Consider the following 21,344-nt stretch of genomic DNA (forward strand, 5'->3'; position numbering starts at 1 on the left):
GAGAGAGACTGTGATACTAACAATGTCATGCAAGATGGGGCCTCTAGGGTCCTTCCAGGAATGATCAAGTTCCCTGAGTTCCCCCATTAAAAGCCTCCTTGTTGTGAGTTCATGTCCTTTGCTGGGACATGGATGAAGCTGGAAACCATTATTCTCAGCAAACCAACACAAGAGCAGAAAACCAAACACCGCATGTTCTCAGTCATAAGTGGGAGTTGAACAATGAGAACACATGGGCACAGGGAGAGGAACATCACACACCGGGGCCTGTCAGGCGCTGGGGGGCTAGGGGAGGGATAGCATTAGGAGAAGTACCTAATGTAGGTGACGGGATGATGGGTGCAGCAAACCACCATGGCATGTGTATACCTCTGTAACAAAACTGCACGTTCTGCACATGTACCACAGAACTTAAAGTATAATAGAAACAAAAAACAAAAAAGCCTCCTTGTGAACACACCAAACAATGGGAGAGGCAGAGGTTTCTTTTCTCCTTGGTCTGCTGCCTAATATTTTACTATCTGCAACTAACCAGTCAGCAGAGTGTGTCTGGGCAGGCTGCTTGATTCACTCTCAATGCATGTCAGGGGGTAGCCCAGTTGAAACATCACACATGTATTCAAACCTGTAGCGTAGTACTTCCAAAACTGTTTTCCTCACAACTTTTGAGTCTCAAGACAATATAAAAAGCTTCTGTGTTTAAATATTTTGGGGAAATGCTGGGTACAATATTCACTCTTCTTATTAGCATTGCATATTAGCATATTAACAACCTTCAGAAGGTTCACAGTGAAGGAATCTATTTGATTTTGTTGTTTCCCAAATAAAATGATCTGGTGAGTTTACCCTGGAATCTTCACCTCAGTGTTTGAGGTCATATATCTATCAAAAGACTGGTGGGTCACACTTTGGGATATAGTCAAAGAATGTTGTTTGCATATTACAGTTAGTTAACTGTACATCATTTTAGCCATCAGCTGATATCCAATTAAGGACCTGAAAATCCAGCCTGGGAATAAAGGCAGGGTTGAGGTATTGAGAGATAACAAGTTCACCATCATTTATGAAGCATTTAAAAGCTGGAATTATATATAGAGAAAAATGCCTTTTGAAGTAGAATTCTAAGTCACTGAGTTGAATGTAAAACCTGAGGTGATCTGTAAATACAGCTGGGGACCTGATTGTTTCTCAAATACCCATCATGGTGGTCAAAGGCTTTCTTTTGATTATTTGAGGATAGAATGTCTGTTACCTTCTCTCCCTTTAGTACTTCCATAAGTGATCAAGTTGTAACATTCAAAGAAAGCATTTCTTTGAGGAACCTAGTTTGAGCTCTCCAGTTTGAGCACGGAGGTATGAAGAGGCAAAATCAACCAGTTGCAACCACTTATGAACACTTTGATCTATTTCCATCTCAATGTGCGTTGAGCATAATGTGAAACAAGTTCTGGCCCAGCTTTTTCACTTACGTCATGAGCATTTCTCTGCCAATAAAAATTCCTCATACACATTTTAATGACTACATTAGATTCCATGTTTTAGATTTACCATAAATTTTTAAACTGTCATTTGTGTTATTAAAGTAAATATGCATGTGTTTCTGGCAAAACCTTACTAATCATCTCTGTCCCAGGGCATGAGCACAAATAATGTTGAACTAGATCAGATGAGGACATAAAAATGCAGAAGGGCAGGTGACCTATTTAGATTACCAGCAGACCTGGAGCACAGCTGAAAACAGAATTTGGCCTTTTGTTGTCTGATGCTCAGTTCAGTGCCCCACACCTCCAATCCCTGCTGCTCACACCCTATCCCAGACTTCTAAGGAGCATTTCTGTAAAGACTGTCATTTAGGGGCTGTTGATTTGAGGGTAATTTAGCCTGCAGCAAAGGGAGCATAAGTGAGAAAATTGATGTCAAAATGCAGCGTGTCCCTGGAGTGTTGCTTTCTCTGCTTTGAGCCCTTAGAGACTCAGTGGAGGGCACAGGCAGAGAGGTTATGCTGTTGGCCTCTCTCAGTGAGAAATGAAGAGGGGAAAAATAGCCCTGGGGCAATTACCAGTCTTAATTGCTGTGAAAGGGACAAAATGCTTTTCACAGGGTGATCAACAACCGAAAAACCGTCCATTTAGTTTATAAATGAAACCGAGGAAGATAGACATCCCCATTTCTTAGGTAATCAGCACAGATTGCTTTCAAGAGGGTCAGGGAAACCGCGTGGCAATGGAATGGCACAGGAGACTCACCGCTGACCTGCAGTGAGAATGAGTGATTTGTGCCCTAATGACATAATCCTCTTTCCTTCCTGGGTTATTATCTTGCATCTCCACCTCTTTCCAAACCAATCATAACCTGGCAAGATGTGGTTTTCGAGGCCAAAAGAACACAGGTTAAAGTAAATGGTTTATTATTTTCTGTATCTATTCATTTGTTTCTGTCTCCTTTTAGGAGAAAACTAATATAAAGCTTCTCACAAAATTATATGAGCTTTCCTCCTATGGTGGCAGATTTATTCCTTTATTAGAGTTTTTGAGTATTGAATCATTTCCCCATTGATCAGAAAGATGAAATCATGGGTTTTGAAATTCTATATTCTGTGAGAGAAAAAAATGCAGCTTCAACTGTAATAAAATTTATGACTATCAATATTCACATAAAAGTGCATTGCATCTGTGCATGTGGAAACTGTTTACGTTGAATTATCCCACACAAAACCCATCAGGGAATCAGCCTCCCTGAAGCCTCTTTGGATTGTTCCGGACCCAGGCATAAGCACTTGGCTGAAATGTTGATTAGGCATTGTAGGAAGTTCTCTCTCCCATAAACATGTCCAATTATTATGTGCCAATTATAAACAAAAATTTAAAAATTACAATAAAAAAGAGAGGGCTCTTTCAAAGGCTGCTGGTAAGAACTTAAGTTATTCTTTTACCTAAAACCGGAGATATAATACCTTCTAGGCCATTGCATAGCTCAATCTCTGCAGCACACACCTTCCTTGGTGGCTTGAGGAGTCTCACCCTTGTCTGGCCCATGTGCCAATTCATAGGCTGGCTCAGGAGCCTAAGAGTAATGTTCTCTCTCTGTCCCTTGTGAAGGCTTGCCACAAGGAGAAAACAATGAGCCTTCTTCATCCTCATCACCGTCTCTAACATCATCGTCATCAGTTATCACCAAGAAGTACTTTGTTAAATTCTTTTTTTTTTTTTTTTTGACAGGATCTCGTGCTGTAACCCAGGCTGGGGTGCAGTGCATGATCACGGCTCACTGCACCTTCGACCTCCTGGGCTCCAGCCATCCTCCCACCTCAGCCTTCCGAGTAGCTGGGACCACAGGTCCATGCCCACCTAATTTTTGTATTTGTGGTAGAGATGGGTTTTGCCATGTTGCCCAGGTTGGTCTCAAACTCCTGAGCTCAAGCAATCCACTCGCCTCAGACTCCCAAAGTGCTAGGATTACAGGTGTGAGCCACCATGCCGGCCCCAAAGTATAATTCTTAAAATGTTAAAAGTACAACTCTCATACAGAATCTAAGCATATGTCAACTTTCATTTAATGCATTAACGAGGGAACCAGCAGTATGACAGAATGACTACCAAAGAGAATAGGAGAAACTCTTTTTTGGTCAGTAGAATAAAAGAGAATGCTGAGATAAGATTACCAAATTAGAAATAAAAGTGGTTCATGTCTTACAGGGGAAAAAAGTAATTGTTGGGACTTTCTTCTTTACTAGACAGAAAATAATCATATGGTATTAATTTCTTAGAGCTGCCATAACAAATTACCACAAGCTTGGTGGCTTTCAATAGCACAATTTTATTCTCTCACAGTACTTGAGCCTAGAAGTTTGAAATCAAGGTATTGATGGGGCCAAGCTTGCTCCGAAAGCTCAAGGAAAGAACCCTTCCTTACTCCTTCCTAGCTTCTGGTAGCTTCCAGAAGTCCTTGGTGTTCTTTGACTTGTAGCTGCATCATTTCAGTCTCTGCCTCCGTTTTCACATAGCCTTCTTCCCTCTGTGTTGCTGTGTCCTCTTCTCTTCTTATAAAGAAACAGCTGTTGAATTTAGTACTCAAGTCCAGGATGACTTTATCTCAGGTTCCTAATTACATCTGCAAGAACCCTACTTCCAAATAAGTCACATTTAAGGTTCCAGGTGAGCATGAGTTTGTGGGGGACACTATTCAACCCACTAGACATACCTTAACAGTTTTTCAGAGTAGGAAAATACTTGCCTACTAATCAGCCAAGCAAATACAATTAGATTCTCCCAGAGAGTAGGAGGACTCTGAGACAGACTTGTTTAAAAATGACAGCAGATGATCATATAGTTATATATACATTTTCCCCCAATGCCTACTCAATGCCAAGCACTGTGATGTATGATCTTTATCTATTTTCTCATTTAATTGTCATACCTCAACAAGTGGGTTTTGTTCTCTGCACTTTTTTACAGGTGAAGACAACTGAGGCACAGACAAGTCAAGTAACTTGCTTAAAGACACACAGCTAGTAACTAGTACTTTGTATCTGAACAAACCCCAAAGCCCATTGCTCTTTTTGCTACTTGTTCCTTCTTCAATTCAGGTTTGATGAAAGTCTTCCTTTTCTGTTATTATTTTTCAAGGTCCAACTGCCTATCATGGAAGATGAATATAACTTATCAGTGACTCCTTCTGAAGTGTTACATTACTTCACCCCTCATTGGAAGAAGAATATCACAATACATGACTCTTTGAAGATGTTTTCCTTAGATCAAGGCAGCCCCAAAGACACTCATTACTTTTCCTTTTACTTACTGCTGTTCAAGCAAATATGCAGATACTGCTGAACTTACAGTCTTTTGGAAAGTCATTAATACCTGCTGTTTGCTCAAGTCACATTTAAGAAACACACAATGGGGGAAAGCCATGCATGTTGCACTTCATTGAAGTGATAATGCATCCTGGTTTCCTAGGTTCGTACACATTGCAGTATGTGTTTTCATCTGGAAAACGTGTATTATGGATGTGATTTTTGTTTGTAGGCATTTATGAGGACATTTTTCAATGAGCTCGCTGAAAATCAGTGTTAGCTTAAATTGCAGTTTAGGTTGAAATAGTGTGCAACGATCCCAACATGAAATAAGTGCTCATGCTAAAGCAAATAATCTCTCCAGGATATCACAGGCTTGGTTTCTGTAATCCTGGGAAAACTAAGGAATGCTGAATGGTATAGGGGAAGGACTGCAGGCCAGGGGCCAATCTGTGCTATGCTGGAAACTACCAGTGTGACCTTGGACTGATCATTCAACCCATTTGAAGCTCTCTCTTCTCTCTAAATCTAATGTGAATGACCAGATGGTTAAGCTGTGTTCACTATATTCCCATTGAGTGATGTTTATTCTGTTTCGAAGTGTGTGTAAAGCAAGCATTTATCCACTAATAAGGATGTTTATTTTTAAAATTTGTTTGCTTAGATTCCCATTAGAAATATAAAAGCAAATGGAGTAGTTTGGTTTATTTTTTATTTTATTTTATTTTGTTTTGTGACAGGGTCTCGCCCTGTCATCTAGTCTGGAGTGCGGTGGTGCCATCATGGCTCACTGCAATCTTGGCTGCCTGGGCTCAAGCAATCCTCCTGCCTCAGCCTCCTGAGTAGCTGGGACTACAGGTGCACAGTACCGCTCCTGGATCACTATTTTTCTAGAGATGGGTTCTTGCTGTGTTGCCCAGGTTGGTCTCAAACTCCCGACCTCAAGTGATCCTCCTGCCTCAGCCTTCCAAAGCTCTGGGATTACAGGCATGATCCACCTCAACTGGTCATAGTTTGCATCTAAGTAGTACTGTTCTTTCTTTGAAAATCAAACTTGTTCATGTGTTAAATGCTTTGTCACATGTTGCAAGTGATCTACATGTATTTGACCACCTATTTACACAGATACGAGCTAAAAGATAGTAGCTGCCAAAAAGTCATTGGCTTTATTGCTGAAGAATAGAGACTAGATCTTAGGCAAATAATGTGTAGACTGATTTCCAGGCAAGTAAAGTACATTGTGGCTCAGTTTACAGCAACCTTGAGGGGTAGGTCTTTTCCACATTTTATAGCTGAGGAAACTGAATGTAGCAAATGCTGTTTGTGCCTTGAATATATATCCTCTTGGGCTTCACCTGTAGGGAAGCAGGACTTCCAATCCCCAGCATCGGCATCCTTTTGCTTAAAGACCTTTCCTAGCAGCTGGAGGCCACTTTGCCTCTGTGCAATGGCAGCCAAGAAGTGCCTAAGAATTAACACTCTCCAGGAGAAGCCCTCTCCCAAGGACTGACAAAGTTGGTGTATTAATACCCCAGCTTCCCCATCTCTCGGTTCTTCTTCCAAGGCATTTGGAGTATCCCTATCATATTAAACTACAATTAGTGGATAATGGATAATTTTCTTTGTGACTTCCCCACTCCTCTGCTATTGTTTCTTGAAACATTCTTTCAAATAAACTACTTGCTCAGGGTCTGTTTCTGAGGGAAATTGGACAAAGACACAGAGACTCAGATAGCTAAAGTACTAAGCCAAGGTCCTATCGCTGGTTACTAGCAGAGCTCTTTGAGATGCAAATCAAGTATTCTTTTTAGGTGAAAATTGAAATGGATTCATGTAAATATCCACAAATTTGTGTTGAAACAGTGATAATTTGAAAAGATTTTGAAATATGGGACTTATGAACATAAATAATTCAAATGCAGATAATTTAGTATAAACAAAAATATAAATAGACACTGTTAAAAGAAATAAAAACAGACTGAATTCAAGAGACATAAACTAGATCTCACTTAGCAGATTGTGTGCTTCCTAGATGAGGCCAGCCAGGTCAACCAAGCAAGCTGTAATTGAAATAAAAACAAAAATACCAATCAGTTGTTTAATATGAAAGTTTATCCAAAGCAGTGGAATTATGATTGAGTGAGGCGGAGGACTTTACATATTCACTCAACAGATGTTCATTACTAAATGGCAGGCTCTGTGTCAGGCTCTGTGTCAGACTCTGGGACTTGGTGGTGAACAGGAGAGGAGAGACACAGTGCGTACCTGTCTAGAACTTACGTTGCAGAGGGGGACACCAGCAGGTAGGTGACCAAGTGCAGTCAGGTGTACTCAGAGTTAATGACAGTGGAGTGTGGAATGCTCTGGAAATAGATAGGAAGCCACTGAGTCCAGATTGGGTAGGTCGGGGAAGACTGCCTAGGATAATCAAGGAATTGAGGGAGAAATAGGAGTCACCCAGGTGAGTAGGGACCAAATGTGTATAGGAGTCATCCACTGAGAAGGAATGGCATTAATGAGACATCTAGGGAATAAAACATATTAAGGTACCAAAAGAAGTTCAGTTTGGGTAGAATGAGGAGTGAAGATAGGATGGAGGGTAGGAGAATGGCAAGATATTATGGTGATTCTAAGACATTTGTGTCTCTAGGCACATTAACCTTGAAACTCTCATTTCACATTATATCCAGTATCCATATCCAATATCACATAACTTATGGATCAGTTTATAAGAACTATATTGAATAGCAATTAGTTGATAAAATGTTATGTTCTGTGGAAATTTCAGAAAACATTTGCTAAATGTGATACTGATTCTGTTTTCTTTTATATGTTGAAGGCAACTTTTTATTTAGCTTTTCAACATTTCTGTAGGTCCTTGAGAAACTTGAGGATTCTAAGTGTCATGTCCACTGGATCCACAGGACTAGGTGGGCCCATACCACCCACTGGGAACTAGAACAGGAACAGTTTTGCAGTGATGTTAAACCATCAACTTTTTGTCCCGAGGGCAATGGGAAATCATGGCAAGGTTTAAGTAGGGGAGGATCATTGTCAGAATTATACTTTAGAAACAGAATCCTGGCTGCAGTGTGCAGAACAGAAGTAAGGGGAATGTGTTGGGGTAGGGGTTGGGAATGGTGGTGTTAGGAGCAAATATCCAGGGAAGAATTGACTGGACTCTGAACTTATGTGAAGTTATGACAAAGAGTACAACTGTGATCCTGCAGGCTAGTGGCAGGATGAGGTGTTAGTGATTTTGCGATTTTGCCTGTAAGGATATCCTTTCCTTCAATCTTTGAAACAATTTTTTCATATGACCCTTTCTTTGATGGGGCTGTTCATTAGACCTGGTATAGCTGGTGAATTACACTCCATGCCAGAATGAGGTAAATAAAAAAAGTTGGCTGAATAATGGTTTGCAGCTGTTTGACCAACGGACCCACTGACTGATTTGAATGTGTCTCTAGGCACACCATTGCCGTTGGGACTTCAAAAGTGAGTTGGGAAGACACAGATAAAATATTCACTGTATTTATAAAATGATACATGTTTACTAAGAAGTCTCCTTTTTTATTATTTTCTATTGTAAAACCCACATAACAGATAATGTCTGCCCTCCTTTTGGCAATGTAATACATCACTTGCAAGAGTAAGTCCCAGTCATGCTTGGGTCTCTCTCCTCTGCGTTAATGCTTCCTGCTCGTTTATGTGACACAGCAAGGAATCTATCCATCTTGACAGTAGCCCCAAAGAAGCTTCTATTTTAATCAAGTTTACCTTGAAGTTAAGAGCTGGGGGAAAGCTTGTGTGCCTCACTTCTCACTTTGTGTAAATGGATGTTAATTGTACAGTATGTTTACATTTTATTTCCAAGTTCTCAAGGTATGGCAACTTCTGGCATGTGAATAATTGTATAACTGCCTAAGACTCTGAGGAAATTGTAAGCAAAACTCATTTTAAAACATATTTATCAAGCTTAGCCCTATGTTGCAAATTACATTTGCTAAAAAGTAATTTCAGAACTTGTTCTCCACCCTATCAATGATGATAATTTTTGGGGGAAAGATAGGAAAGAGTTGGACATAAACAGAGAAAATCAACAAATATTTTGTTAGCAACCTTGACACTGAAGAACTTTTGGAGACATGGGGGACAGGTGTCTTTATGGGAAGTACAAGTCTATTTGTTAGCATCTATTCATAAAGACAACACTTTAAATATGATTAACTGAAATAGCTAATTTTTTGTAATCCCTTATTCAAGTATATTGGAGTTTTAGAAGTTACAGGAAAGTGGGAATGATACCATGCATTTGTGTGATTTCCAGACAAATATACAAACCATTCTAATAGATAAAAAAGAGGAAAAACAGAAAATAAATTTTTGTGCTTAGTATACATACTCAACTCAACCCCCTGTGTGTCCTTACAATGAATGTGACCCAGAGCAACTCAAAAGGCTGCTCTGTGAACTTTAGTTTTGTCATCTGTGAAACAGGAATGACTTGTCTTAATGTTCCGTTGAACTATGTGCATAAAAATATGAGCCCTCAACCTGGGCAACATGGCGAAACCCTGTCTCTACAAAATGTACAAAAATTAGCTGGGTGTAGTAGTGCATGCCTGTAGTCCTAGCTACTTGGGAGGCTGAGATGGGAGGACTGCTTGAGCCTGGGAGGTCAAAGCTGTGGAGAGCTATGATCATGCCACTGTACTCCAGCCTGGGTGACAGAGTGAGACCCTGTCTCAAAGAAAAAAAATGAAATGAGTGCTATGATCCTATGAAATGCTAAATAAACAAACAAAAGAACTGCTCTTATCTACTACTTAATAAGGCAGGAACATATTCTTCACATTTAAGAGAAAATTTAAATAACTCTGGTTAAAATAGCCCACATCTCCATCAATATGTTTAGTACTTTATTAACTGGGAAATTCAACTAAGCCATTTGATAAATCAGTATTTTTATTGAATTAATTTATCATTTAATTTTTTCTGGACTTATTTTTATCTTAAGTAACTCATATAAGTCCGAAAATCAGAGCTAGTCAGTCATCACTTCCTGAAGTAGTTCTTTATCCCCTTGCCTGGAAGGTAGAGTTCAAGAAGCTGTGGGAAATTAAATTGAAAAAGAAAGATAGGCCATTTCATGAAGGGTAAGAAAGTGAGGGTAAGAATTCTATTCTGTGGGCAACGGGGAGTCTTTGAAGATTGTTAGCAGGAGAGTAACTTGTTCTGAACTGTAGAAGATTAATTTGACATTGGTGTCTAGAATTCATTGGACAGGGAAGAAATAGGAGTTAGGCATTTATTTTAATGGTATGGTGAGAGGTACTGCATTTCTGAACAAGGATGGTGGTGGTGGGAAAGGAGAGGAGGAAATGTGACAAGAAACATCACTTCAGCTGATTGAATAGGGCTGATTGGTTAATTAGATATGACAAATATGGGAGGGACAGCAGTCAAATGTGACTTGGCTAACGGAATAAAAATGACATTGAAACTGGAAAGGAAAAAAGAAGCAGTCAGGAGACATTGAAAGCATCGTAGTAGTAAAAGGGTTAAGAAAAAATTTAATTTTTATAATTTAATTTAAATTTTTGTAATTTAATTCAAATAAATATATATTAACAGGTTGAGAAAATATATTCCAGAATAATGGTAATGATTATAATAACTATGAATTTTCAAGGAAATATTCTGTCAGGTATGTGATAACCAGTATATCATGTATAATTCTTGCAATGTCCTTTCAAGGTAGATTTGCTTATCTCAATTTTACAAATTAAAAACAAACTTCCTAGAGGAAAATAAGTCTTCCCAAGCATTACTTAGCATATTGGTGGTTAAGTAAGAGTTACATACAGATCTGACAGATGCCATGTGACCTGTCTTATGATTGAAAAGACTTACAGATTTGTTACCTGTAAATTTGGAAAAAAATTATAACAATTGAGATAACTATGCTAAATTATTAGCATATTGCTAATATTATAATAAACTATGCTAATTACTCATACATGTAAAATAAAATATTTTAAGCACACAGTATGGTACAGAAAATAATATATCATATGCCCATGTACTTATCAATACTTATTTTAATGTTTTGCCATATTTGTTTCACTTTTCTTATCCATGCAAAGCCTTGCAGTTGACAATTTTAAGTTCTGTTTGTCTTTACAAACACTCAGCAAGTAGTTTCATGATTCCTATTTTACTGATGAAGAAACCAAAACTCTAGAGATTAGGCAGCTTGCTCAAAGGTCTACAGAGAACCCTGAAGCTAGAACTAGCTTGGCTCTCAACTGTCCTTTTTATACCACTCTAAAATCTTCTGGAAATCTATCAAAAGTCAAGAGATGAACAAATATTTTAAATTTCAAAAATGGAAAAATTTAGACCCCACAACTAAAACTCGTAAGTTTAACGTCAATCCAGATGCTTAAATTGGTAATTGGCTTATGAACACTTATAAAAGAAAGAAGTGTTAAAAGTCAACATTGGCTTATCAAAAATAGGTAATACTAAACCTGGTTTCATAAGGAATAATACTGTAGACTGGTAGAAGAGGTGAATACTGTAGATATAATATATTTTGATTTCAGATGATATGGTTATGGATAAGAAAACATATAGACTTGCTTATAGTAGAATTCACTGGAATTATACCCAGAATGTATGACAGTTAAAGTTCAATGTTAACCTCTAAGAAGCCCTCCAGTGCTGTGTCCCATGGGTCTGATCTGGGTCCTCTTCATTGAAATTTTAATCTATAGCAGTAGTTCTTGATGTTTTTATACCTGTGGCACAGTTTCAAAACATATTTTGATAACGTGATTGAAAGCTATAGTTATTGGACTTTTCACTTGGTTGCTCTTTCTCCCAAGTTCCATATTAGAGTGGAACTACTGAATGCTCTGCCTCCTTTTCCTCTTTCATATGCACGTGTGAGTTACCATGTGCATATATTCTGGTTCTCTGTTGCCTGCTTTTTATTACCTTTTGCCTTTGAGTGTAATGTGTGAGCATGTAAGTGCTTTATCAGCTCTTCCCTCCCAGCTCAGTGCTCCATCTGAAAGACAGGCATATGGAGTTGTTTTTCAGCCTGTTTGTTGCAAAAACAAATTTTACATGGGGATCAACATTGTTGAAAGCATACCTATGAAGACTCCACAGTACACTGGAGTAGCAAGGCTCATGGATTGAGAAATGATTAACTATAACATGGGTAGAGTCATGGAATAGAAGGTATATGCATTTTTGCATTTATAGGTAGTAGAAAACAATGGGGATGGTCATAATTTCTCATTGAGATGAACAAATTATGAGTTCTAAGAAGATGCATGTGCACACACACATACACATATAATGAACAAAATTTAAGTCATCTAGATGCTGGATGGGGAAAAATTTGATTTCAAAGCAAGTCATACAAATCTATTAAAATATAGTGTGATGTGAATTTTTGTGCATGGAAGTACAAGTTCTCAAACAAGTTATAAAGAAATCTCATATGTCCTAGTGATTATATTTGATCTTGAGTGTCTGCTATTTGAAATTTCAGCAAGCTGGAATATTTCCAGATGAGAGACTGAGGAACCTGAAGGAGTTGAGAAACCAGATTGTTTGACAATGGCTGGAAGATCTAGAGATGTTTGGTCTAAGGGAAGACTTACTAGAGAGAGGATTAGAGTTCTGAAGCAATGCTGAGCAATGGATAGATTATTTGAGCTATAGATGCCATCACATATGTGATTTTAAATTTTCTAATAGGCACATTAAAAAGTAAAAGGATATAAAACTAACTTTAATCATATATTTTATTTGATGTAATATAAAATATTTCACTATGTAATCCATTAAAAATATTAATGTGGTATTTTACCCTCTTTGTTTTTGTTCTAAGTGTTACAAATCTTGTGTGTGTTTTACACGTAGAGCACACTTCAGTTTTAACCAGTCATGTTTTAAGTGTTCAGTAGCTACCTTGTGGATGGTGCCTACTGTATTGGAAAGCACAATTCTAGAGTGTTTGAATGATTGTCACATGGAAAGAAAATTTGTCTTTTGAACTGATATTGATAAACTAAAATATAAAAGAGCAGATTTAACTCAATTTTCAACACATGTTAGTTGGGTGAAAAATGAATGCCTCTGTGTGTGGTATTGGGCTATCTTTCACTGGACTTGCTGAAGCAAAGATTGAATGACCATCTTTCAAGGAAGTGGTAGAGGGGATAGTGAGAAGAATATTCAACAGATGAATTTAAAATAGAATAAAATAATGTCTCTCATACAAATATAAAATGAACACACATCAAAATTTTTATTTAACTCATTGATTAATGAGAAAACCTGTAGTATTACAACAAATTCAGAAGAGAACTCAAAATGCCACATAGTTATAGTCAGATTAGGAATACTGAAATTAATAAGTGGATTTAAAACTACAAAACTGGTTGGTATCCAGGAAGTAATGATTACAGTCCACTGGACATAATTTGCATTTCTAAGAATAGGAGTTACTAGTATTATTCTCAGTTTTGTAAAGTAGCCTAGTCCACAGAAGATGGTAATAACCACGATGGAATTATTAGTCAGGACAACCACTAAATTTCAGAATTTTATTTTCCGCAAACAATGTGAGGGGTGATGGTCTGAATTGAGGTGTTGTCAGTTAGGTTGGAGGGCAGTGGGTTCTACACCTGCAGTATGAGAATAGATATTGTGCGGATGGGTAAAGAAAGTGTAAGACAAATTACAACCTAATATAGAATAATAGAGTTCATGTGACTTTGAGTCAAGGCTCTCTCTCCTTTTTTTATGTGTACTGTGATATGTCTGTTCTGTGGTTCAAAATCAGATATTTAGGACCCAGACTTTATGCATCTTCCTCTACTCGTTGGTGACTGCTAGACATTCTTTTCTTAGAGTTCTGTTTCCTGTGTATTAAGACTTTGGGAGGTATTAAGATGCCATGACACATACACAAATAAGCATTTAAATCTCTGTCAGCTCAAACTTTCTCAAATCAAAAATTGAATAAATTTCAGAAAAATAAATAGAAACATGAATGAAAACACAAAACATACGCATATAAATTGCCTACCCAGATCACAGAATCAAGCAGGTAAGAAACAGAACCGAAGTTCTGCAAGTTGAATAACTAAGCCAAACAAAGGCAGCAGATTAAACAGAAACAAATTTAAGGGCACTTCAGAAAAAGGACCTTTAAACGTAAGAAGATGGAAATGCCTTATGGAGTTTAGATGTGGTGAGAATAACTGTTGCCCCTACTTCACCAGTCTTGGCAGTGAAGAAAGAATGCAGAAATCTTCAACTTAAGTTGTGATTTTGTAGAATCTCACTAGTCATATTTATGTAAAAGTAGTTTTGTGATATTCCTATTAAATAGTATAATGGAAAGTTTATCTATGGATGTGTTTATTCTGAGATTTTTAAATACCATTTGATGCCCTGGTTTACATTCAAAATTGAACAGACAATATATCACTTTGTTGGGAATCATTTTGCTTAAACTTCATTAAGAGCCTGTAAAGGAAAATGGAACCTCTGTAAACATTCAGGAATAAGGAGCCAGTATTCTTTATTAGTTCTTTACTCATATCATTTAATGAGATTTACAGAACACTTACAGACTACACAATGCACTTAGGCAGGCAATTTTAAAGAAGGATAGTTCGATTTCTGAATCTTACTCTTGTATTTAAAATCATGCAATAAAATGGAGGGAAGGAATTTAAAATATGCATTATTAAGATGATTCCAGTTTTTAAGGTTTTATTTCACTTTCATTTTATTTTTACCATTGTAGCATGGCATCATTGATGAACTGAGCACATAGTATAATGGTGCTGACATGTAGGAGTAATTCCCCAAGGAATTTATACCACCTTAAACCAGAGTACAATAGGTCATTAGCTCTTTGCTGAATCCACTAGAGTGGAATTATTTTTTAGACATGCCAGCACTGTTGGTCTCCATAGTGATTTTTTATGGTGTCCATTCAGTAGTGGGCCAAAACCATAAGCCCTGTGTCTCTATTTACACATCTGGAATTTACCCTTTCAGTTACATTTTTACCATTAGAACTTTAGTGCAAACTACCATGATCTCTCTTGTACATTAGCTTCATTGGCTCTTAACTAGACTGCCTCCACGTGTGCCTCCCTACAAACTGTTGTTTACGCAGTACCTGGAATGTCACTTTCCTGCTTAAAACCAGTAGTGGCTTCTTTCTGTTGCATTTACAATCAAGCCAGATTCCTTACCCTGGCCCCTCCTTGTCTCCCCCATTGCTCTACTATGCTCCAGTCGTATGGTCCTTATTTTGGCCACTTAAGCATGCTTAGTTCATTTCTGCTTTAGGGATTTTGTACTGGAATGTTCTTCCTTGGGCCTTCAGATGGCAGATTGTCATTCCTGTATCAGTCTAAAACGCTGGTTTCTCAGGGAAGTGTTCCCAGACTAACATATCTGAGGTGGCCTTCTAGTCACTTCCTATTACATCTCTGTTCAGCCCTTACGTCTTTGGAATAATTTTTTCGTTGTGTATTTTAAATGTATGTTTGTAAAATTTATACAAAATTGTCTGTCTACCTATGTTTCATTTATTAGTCTGACCCCTACACAATTTCCCCGCAATCTAAGCCCCAAGGGATCAGAGTTTGTGTCTCTCTTGTTCACTACAAAAAAAAATCCAGTAACATAGAAGATTCTTCACAAATATTGAATCCATTAATGGATGGCTAAGAACATCAGATATGACATCAGATGGGCCTGCAGTAAATTCTCAGCTCTTCTTCTTACTCGCTGTATGATATTGGGCAAATTGCACAGCCTCACCACAACTGTTTTAATTTTATTAAATAAAGACAATTATTTTGCCTATCTTTATGGTCATTAAGAAAACAAAACCCAAAAAATACAGTGTTGAGCCCACTACCGCTTCCTCATAAAAAAGAAAAATTTACAGTCAATCACAGTTGTGGTTCTATGATTATTCATCCCACATCTCTCTCTGTTTTAGCAGCCATTGCCCTATAAGGGTGTCTGGATTAGGTTAGCACGATAAAGCTCTAAATAGTCTGTAAGATTATCAGGGATTTTAAAAAATAGACTTTATTTTCTAGAGCAATTTTAGACTCACAGCAGAATTGAGTGGAAAGTGTAGAGTATCTGTATACCCTCTATATACATAATCCATGCATAGATAGCCTTTTCTACTATCAACATCCCCCACCAGAGTTGTCCATTTATTTCAGTCAATGAACTTACACTGACACATAGTCGCTCAAAGTTCATAGTTTACATTAGGGTTCACTCTTGGTGTTGTACATTCTAGGGGATTTGGCAAATGTTTAATGGCATGTATCCATTACTATCACATCATACAGAATAATTTCTGTGCCCTAAAACAATCCTTTGTGCTACTAGGGATTTTAAAATTCAAAAATGTGTTTCTTCATTTTGGGAGCTAAACAGTATTAGCTCAAATTTGGTTTACACAGAAACAAACTTCTATAAGTAATTGAAGCTGTTAATTAAACACATTAATAAGAAAGCAATAGAGTAAGTAAATGAATAAATCTCATCCATGAATAAGGAGACTTATTCCGACCAGGCTCAATCTGGATATGTGAGAATGTAGAGACATATATCAAAACCTGCTATTTGAATGAAACAGTGGCTAGAAAATTGTCACAGGAGAGGAGACAGTCTACTATGTGAGTGGATATCTTTCTCCAGCATGCTCTGTGCAGTTCCAAAGTGCTGCTCATTCTTTTATTTATTTATTTATTTATTTATTTATTTATTTATTTATTTATTTATTTTTTGAGACAGAGTTTCGGTCTTGTTACCCAGGCTAGAGTGCAATGGCGCAATCTTGGTTCACTGCAACCTCTGCCTCCTAGGTTCAAGCAATTCTCCTGCCACTGCCTTCCAAGTAGCCGGGATTACAGGTGCGCGCCACCGTGCCTGGCTAATTTTGTATTTTCAGTAGAGATGGGGTTTCGTCATTTTGGCCATGCTGTTCTTGACCTCCTGACCTCAGGTGATCCACCTACCTCAGCCTCCCCAAGTGCTGGGATTACAGGTGTGAGCCACTGTGCCAGGACGTGTTCATTCATTATTATTTTTAAAATTATACTTTAAGTTCTGGTATACATGTGCAGAACGTGCAGGTTTGTTACATAGGTATACATGTGCCACAGTGGTTTGCTGCACCCATCAACTCATTATCTAGGTTTTAAGCCCCACATGTATTAGGTATTTGTCTTAATGCTCTCCCTCCCCTGGGCCCCCATTCCCATACAGGCCCCGGTGTGTGATGTTCCCCTCCCTGTGTCCGTGTGTTCTCATTGTTCAACTCTCATGCGTGAGAACATGCGATGTTTGGTTTTCTGTTCCTGTGTTAGTTTGCTGAGGATGATGGCTTCCAGCTTCATCCATGTCCCTGCAAAGGATATGAACTCATTCTTTTTTACGGCTGCATAGTATTTCAAGGTGTATATGTGCCACATTTTCTTTATCCAGTCTATCATTGATGGGCATTTGGGTTGGTTCTAAGTCTTTGCTATTGTGAATAGTGCTGCAATAAACATATGTGTGCATGTGTCTTTATAGTAGAATGATTTATAATCCTTTGGGTATATACCCAGTAATGGGATTGCTGGGTCAAATACCAAACTGATATTGGGTATTTCTGGTTCTCGATCCTTGAGGAATTGCCACACTGTCTTCCACAATGGTTGAACTAATGTACACTCCCCACTAACAGTGTAAAAGCATTTCTATTTCTCCACATCCTCTCCAGCATCTCTTGTTTCCTGACTTTTTAATGATCGCCATTCTAACTGGCATGAGATGGTATCTCATTGTGGTTTTGATTTGCATAAACTTTTAACAATTATAAAAATAGCTAAATTTTGCATAGAACTCCTGAGAAACTATACAAAACAATTGAATTATTAGAGGAAATATCAGACTGTAAAAATCAAATAAAATTCTGTGACAACTAAGTTGGAGAGAGAAAATTAAGTAAATAAGAGAAGACATTAAAAGATATTTTAAATAGAAATACTAGATGCAAACACTTTTAATCCAAGTGGAAAAACATAAGAAAGGAAAATGTGTTTTAATTATGAGTACTGCAACAAGTTTGGATTTGCTTTCAGGCTGCAAGTAACTTTTGCTTCAATATATCCCTTATTGTCAAAAGAGAAATGTTTAGTCAAAAGATAAATGTTCTAAAATTTATCATTTTAAACACCACTAATAAGCTATGGCACAAATTTTGACTAAATGTACTTTGATAGTTTTTTTTAATTTTTAAATTTTATTTATTATTATTATACTTTAAGTTCTAGGGTACATGTGCACAACGTGCAGGTTTGTTATGTATGTATACATGTGCCATGTCAGTGTGCTGCACCCATTAACTCATCATTTACATTAGGTATATCTCCTAATGCTATCCCTCCCCTCTCCCTCCTCCACACAATAGGACGTGGTGTGTGATGTTCCCCTTCCTGTGTCCAAGTGATCTCATTGTTCAGTTCCCATCTATGAGTGAGGACATGCAGTGCTTGGTTTTCTGTTCTTGCGATAGTTTGCTGAGAATGATGGTTTCCAGCTGTGTCCATGTCCCTACAAAGGACACGAACTCATCCTTTTTTATGGCTGCATAGTATTCCATGGTGTATATGTGCCACATTTTCTTAATCCAGTCTGTCACTGATGGACATTTGGGTTGATTCCGAGTCTTTGCTATTGTGAATAGTGCCACAATAAACATACGTGTGCATGTGTCTTTATAGCAGCATGATTTATAATCCTTTGGGTATGTACCCAGTAATGGGATGGCTGGGTCAAATGGTATTTCTAGTTCTAGATCCTTGAGGAATCACCACCTGTTTTCCACAATGGTTGAACTAGTTTACAGTCCCACCAACAGTGTAAAAGTGTTCCTATTTCTCCACATCCTCTCCAGCACCTGTTGTTTCCTGATTTTTTAATGATTGCCATTCTAACTGGTGTAAGATGGTGTCTCATTGTGGTTTTGATTTGCATTTCTCTGATGGCCAGTGATGATGAGCATTTTTTCAGGTGTCTGTTGACTGTATGAATGTCTTCTTTTGAGAAGTGTCTGTTCATATCCTTTGCCCACTTTTTGATGGGGTTGTTTGTTTTTTTCTTGTAAATTTGATTGAGTTCTTTATAGGTTCTGGATATTAGCCCTTTGTCAGATGAGTAGATTGCAAAAATTTCTCCCATTCTGTAGGTTGCCTGTTCACTCTGATGGTAGTTTCTTTTGCTGTGCAGAAGCTCTTTAGTTTAATTAGATCCCATTTGTCAATTTTGGCTTTTGTTGCCATTGCTTTTGGTGTTTTAGACATGAAGTCCTTGCCCAAGCCTATATCCTGAATGGTATTCCCTAGGTTTTCTTCTAGGGTTTTTATGGTTTTAGGTCTAACATTTAAGTCTCTAATCCATCTTGAATTAATTTTCATATAAGGAGTAATGAAAAGATCCAGTTTCAGCTTTCTACTTATGGCTAGCCAATTTTCCCAGTGCCATTTACTAAATAGGGAATCCTTTCCCCATTTCTTGTTTTTCTCAGGTTTGTCAAAGATCAGATGGCTGTAGATGTGTGGTATTATTTCTGAAGGCTCTGTTCTGTTCCATTGGTCTATATTTCTGTTTTGGTACCAGTACCATGCTGTTTTGGTTACTGTAGCCTTGTAGTATAGTTTGAAGTCAGGTAGCGTGATGCCTCCAGCTTTGTTCTTTTGGCTTAGGATTGTCTTGGCAATGTGGGGTCTTGTTTTGTTCCATATGAACTTTAAAGCAGTTTTTTCCAATTCTATGAAGAAAGTCATTGGCAGCTTAATGGGGATGGCATTGAATCTATAAATTACCTTGGGCAGGATGGCCATTTTCACAATATTGAGTCTTCCTATCCATGAGCATGGTATATTCTTCCATTTGCTTGTGTCCTCTTTTATTTCACTGCCCAGTGGTTTGTAGTTCTCCTTGAAGAGGTCCTTTACATCCCTTGTAAGTTGGATTCCTAGGTATCTTATTCTCTGTGAAGCTATTGTGAATGGGAGTTCATTCATGATTTGGCTGTTTGTCTGTTACTGGTGTATAAGAATGCTTGTGACTTTTGCACATTGATTTTGTATCCTGAGACTTTGCTGAAGTTGCTTATCAGGTTAAGGAGATTTTTGGGCTGAGACAATGGGGTTTTCTAAATATACAATCATGTCATCTGCAAACAGGGACAATTTGACTTCTTCTTTTCTGAACTGAATACCCCTTATTTCTTTCTCTTGCCTGATTGCCCTAGCCAGAACTTCCAACACTATGTTGAATAAGAGTGGTGAGAGGGGGCATCCCTGTCTCGTGCCAGTTTTCAAAGGGAATGCTTCCGGTTTTTGCCCATTCAGTATGATATTGGCTGTGGGTTTGTCATAAATAGCTCTTATTATTTTGAGATATATTCCATCAATACCGAATTTATTGAGAGTTTTTAGCATGAAGGGCTGTTGAATTTTATCAAAGGCCTTTTCTGCATCTATTGAGATAATCATGTGGTTTTTGTCTTTGGTTCTGTTTATATGCTGGATAACGTTTATTGATTTGCATATGTTGAACCAGCCTTGCATCCCAGGGATGAAGCCCACTTGATCATGGTGGATAAGCTTTTTGATGTGCTGTTGGATTTGGTTTGCTAGTATTTTATTGAGGATTTTTACATCGATGTTCATCAGGGTTATTGGTCTAACATTCTCTTTTTTTTGTAGTATCTCCGTCAGGCTTTGGTATCAGGATGATGTTGGCCTCATAAAATGAGTTAGGGAGGATTCCCTCTTCTTCTATTGATTGGAATAGTTTCAGAAGGAATGGTACCAATTCCTCTTTGTACCTCTGGTAGAATTCGGCTGTGAATCTGTCTGGTCCTGGACATTTTTTGGTTGGTAGGCTATTAATTATTGCCTCAATTGCAGAGCCTGCTATTGATCTATGCAGGGATTCAACTTCTTCCTGCTTTAGTCTTGGAAAAGTGTAAGTGTCCAGGAAATTATCCATTTTTTCTAGGTTTTCTAGTTTATTTGTGTAGAGGTGTTTATAGCACTCTCTGATGGTAGTTTGTATTTCTGTGGGATTGGTGGTGATATCCCCTTTATCATTTTTTATTGCGTCTATTTGATTCTTCTCTCTTTTCTTCTTTATTAGCCTTGCTAGCAGTCTATCAATTCTGTTGATCTTTTCAAAAAACCAGCTCCTGAATTCATTGATTTTTTTGGAGGATTTTTTGTGTCTCTATCTCCTTCAGTTCTGCTCTGATCTTAGTTATTTCTTGCCTTCTGCTAGCTTTTGAGTGTGTTTGCTCTTGCTTCTCTAGTTCTTTTAATTGTGATGTTAGGGTGTCAATTTTAGATCTTTCCAGCTTTCTGTTGTGGGCATTTAGTGCTCTACACACTGCTTTAAATGTGTCCCAGAGATTCTGGTATGTTGT

Source organism: Macaca fascicularis, chromosome 9, assembly GCF_037993035.2.
Source record: "Macaca fascicularis isolate 582-1 chromosome 9, T2T-MFA8v1.1".
NCBI lineage: Eukaryota > Metazoa > Chordata > Mammalia > Primates > Cercopithecidae > Macaca > Macaca fascicularis.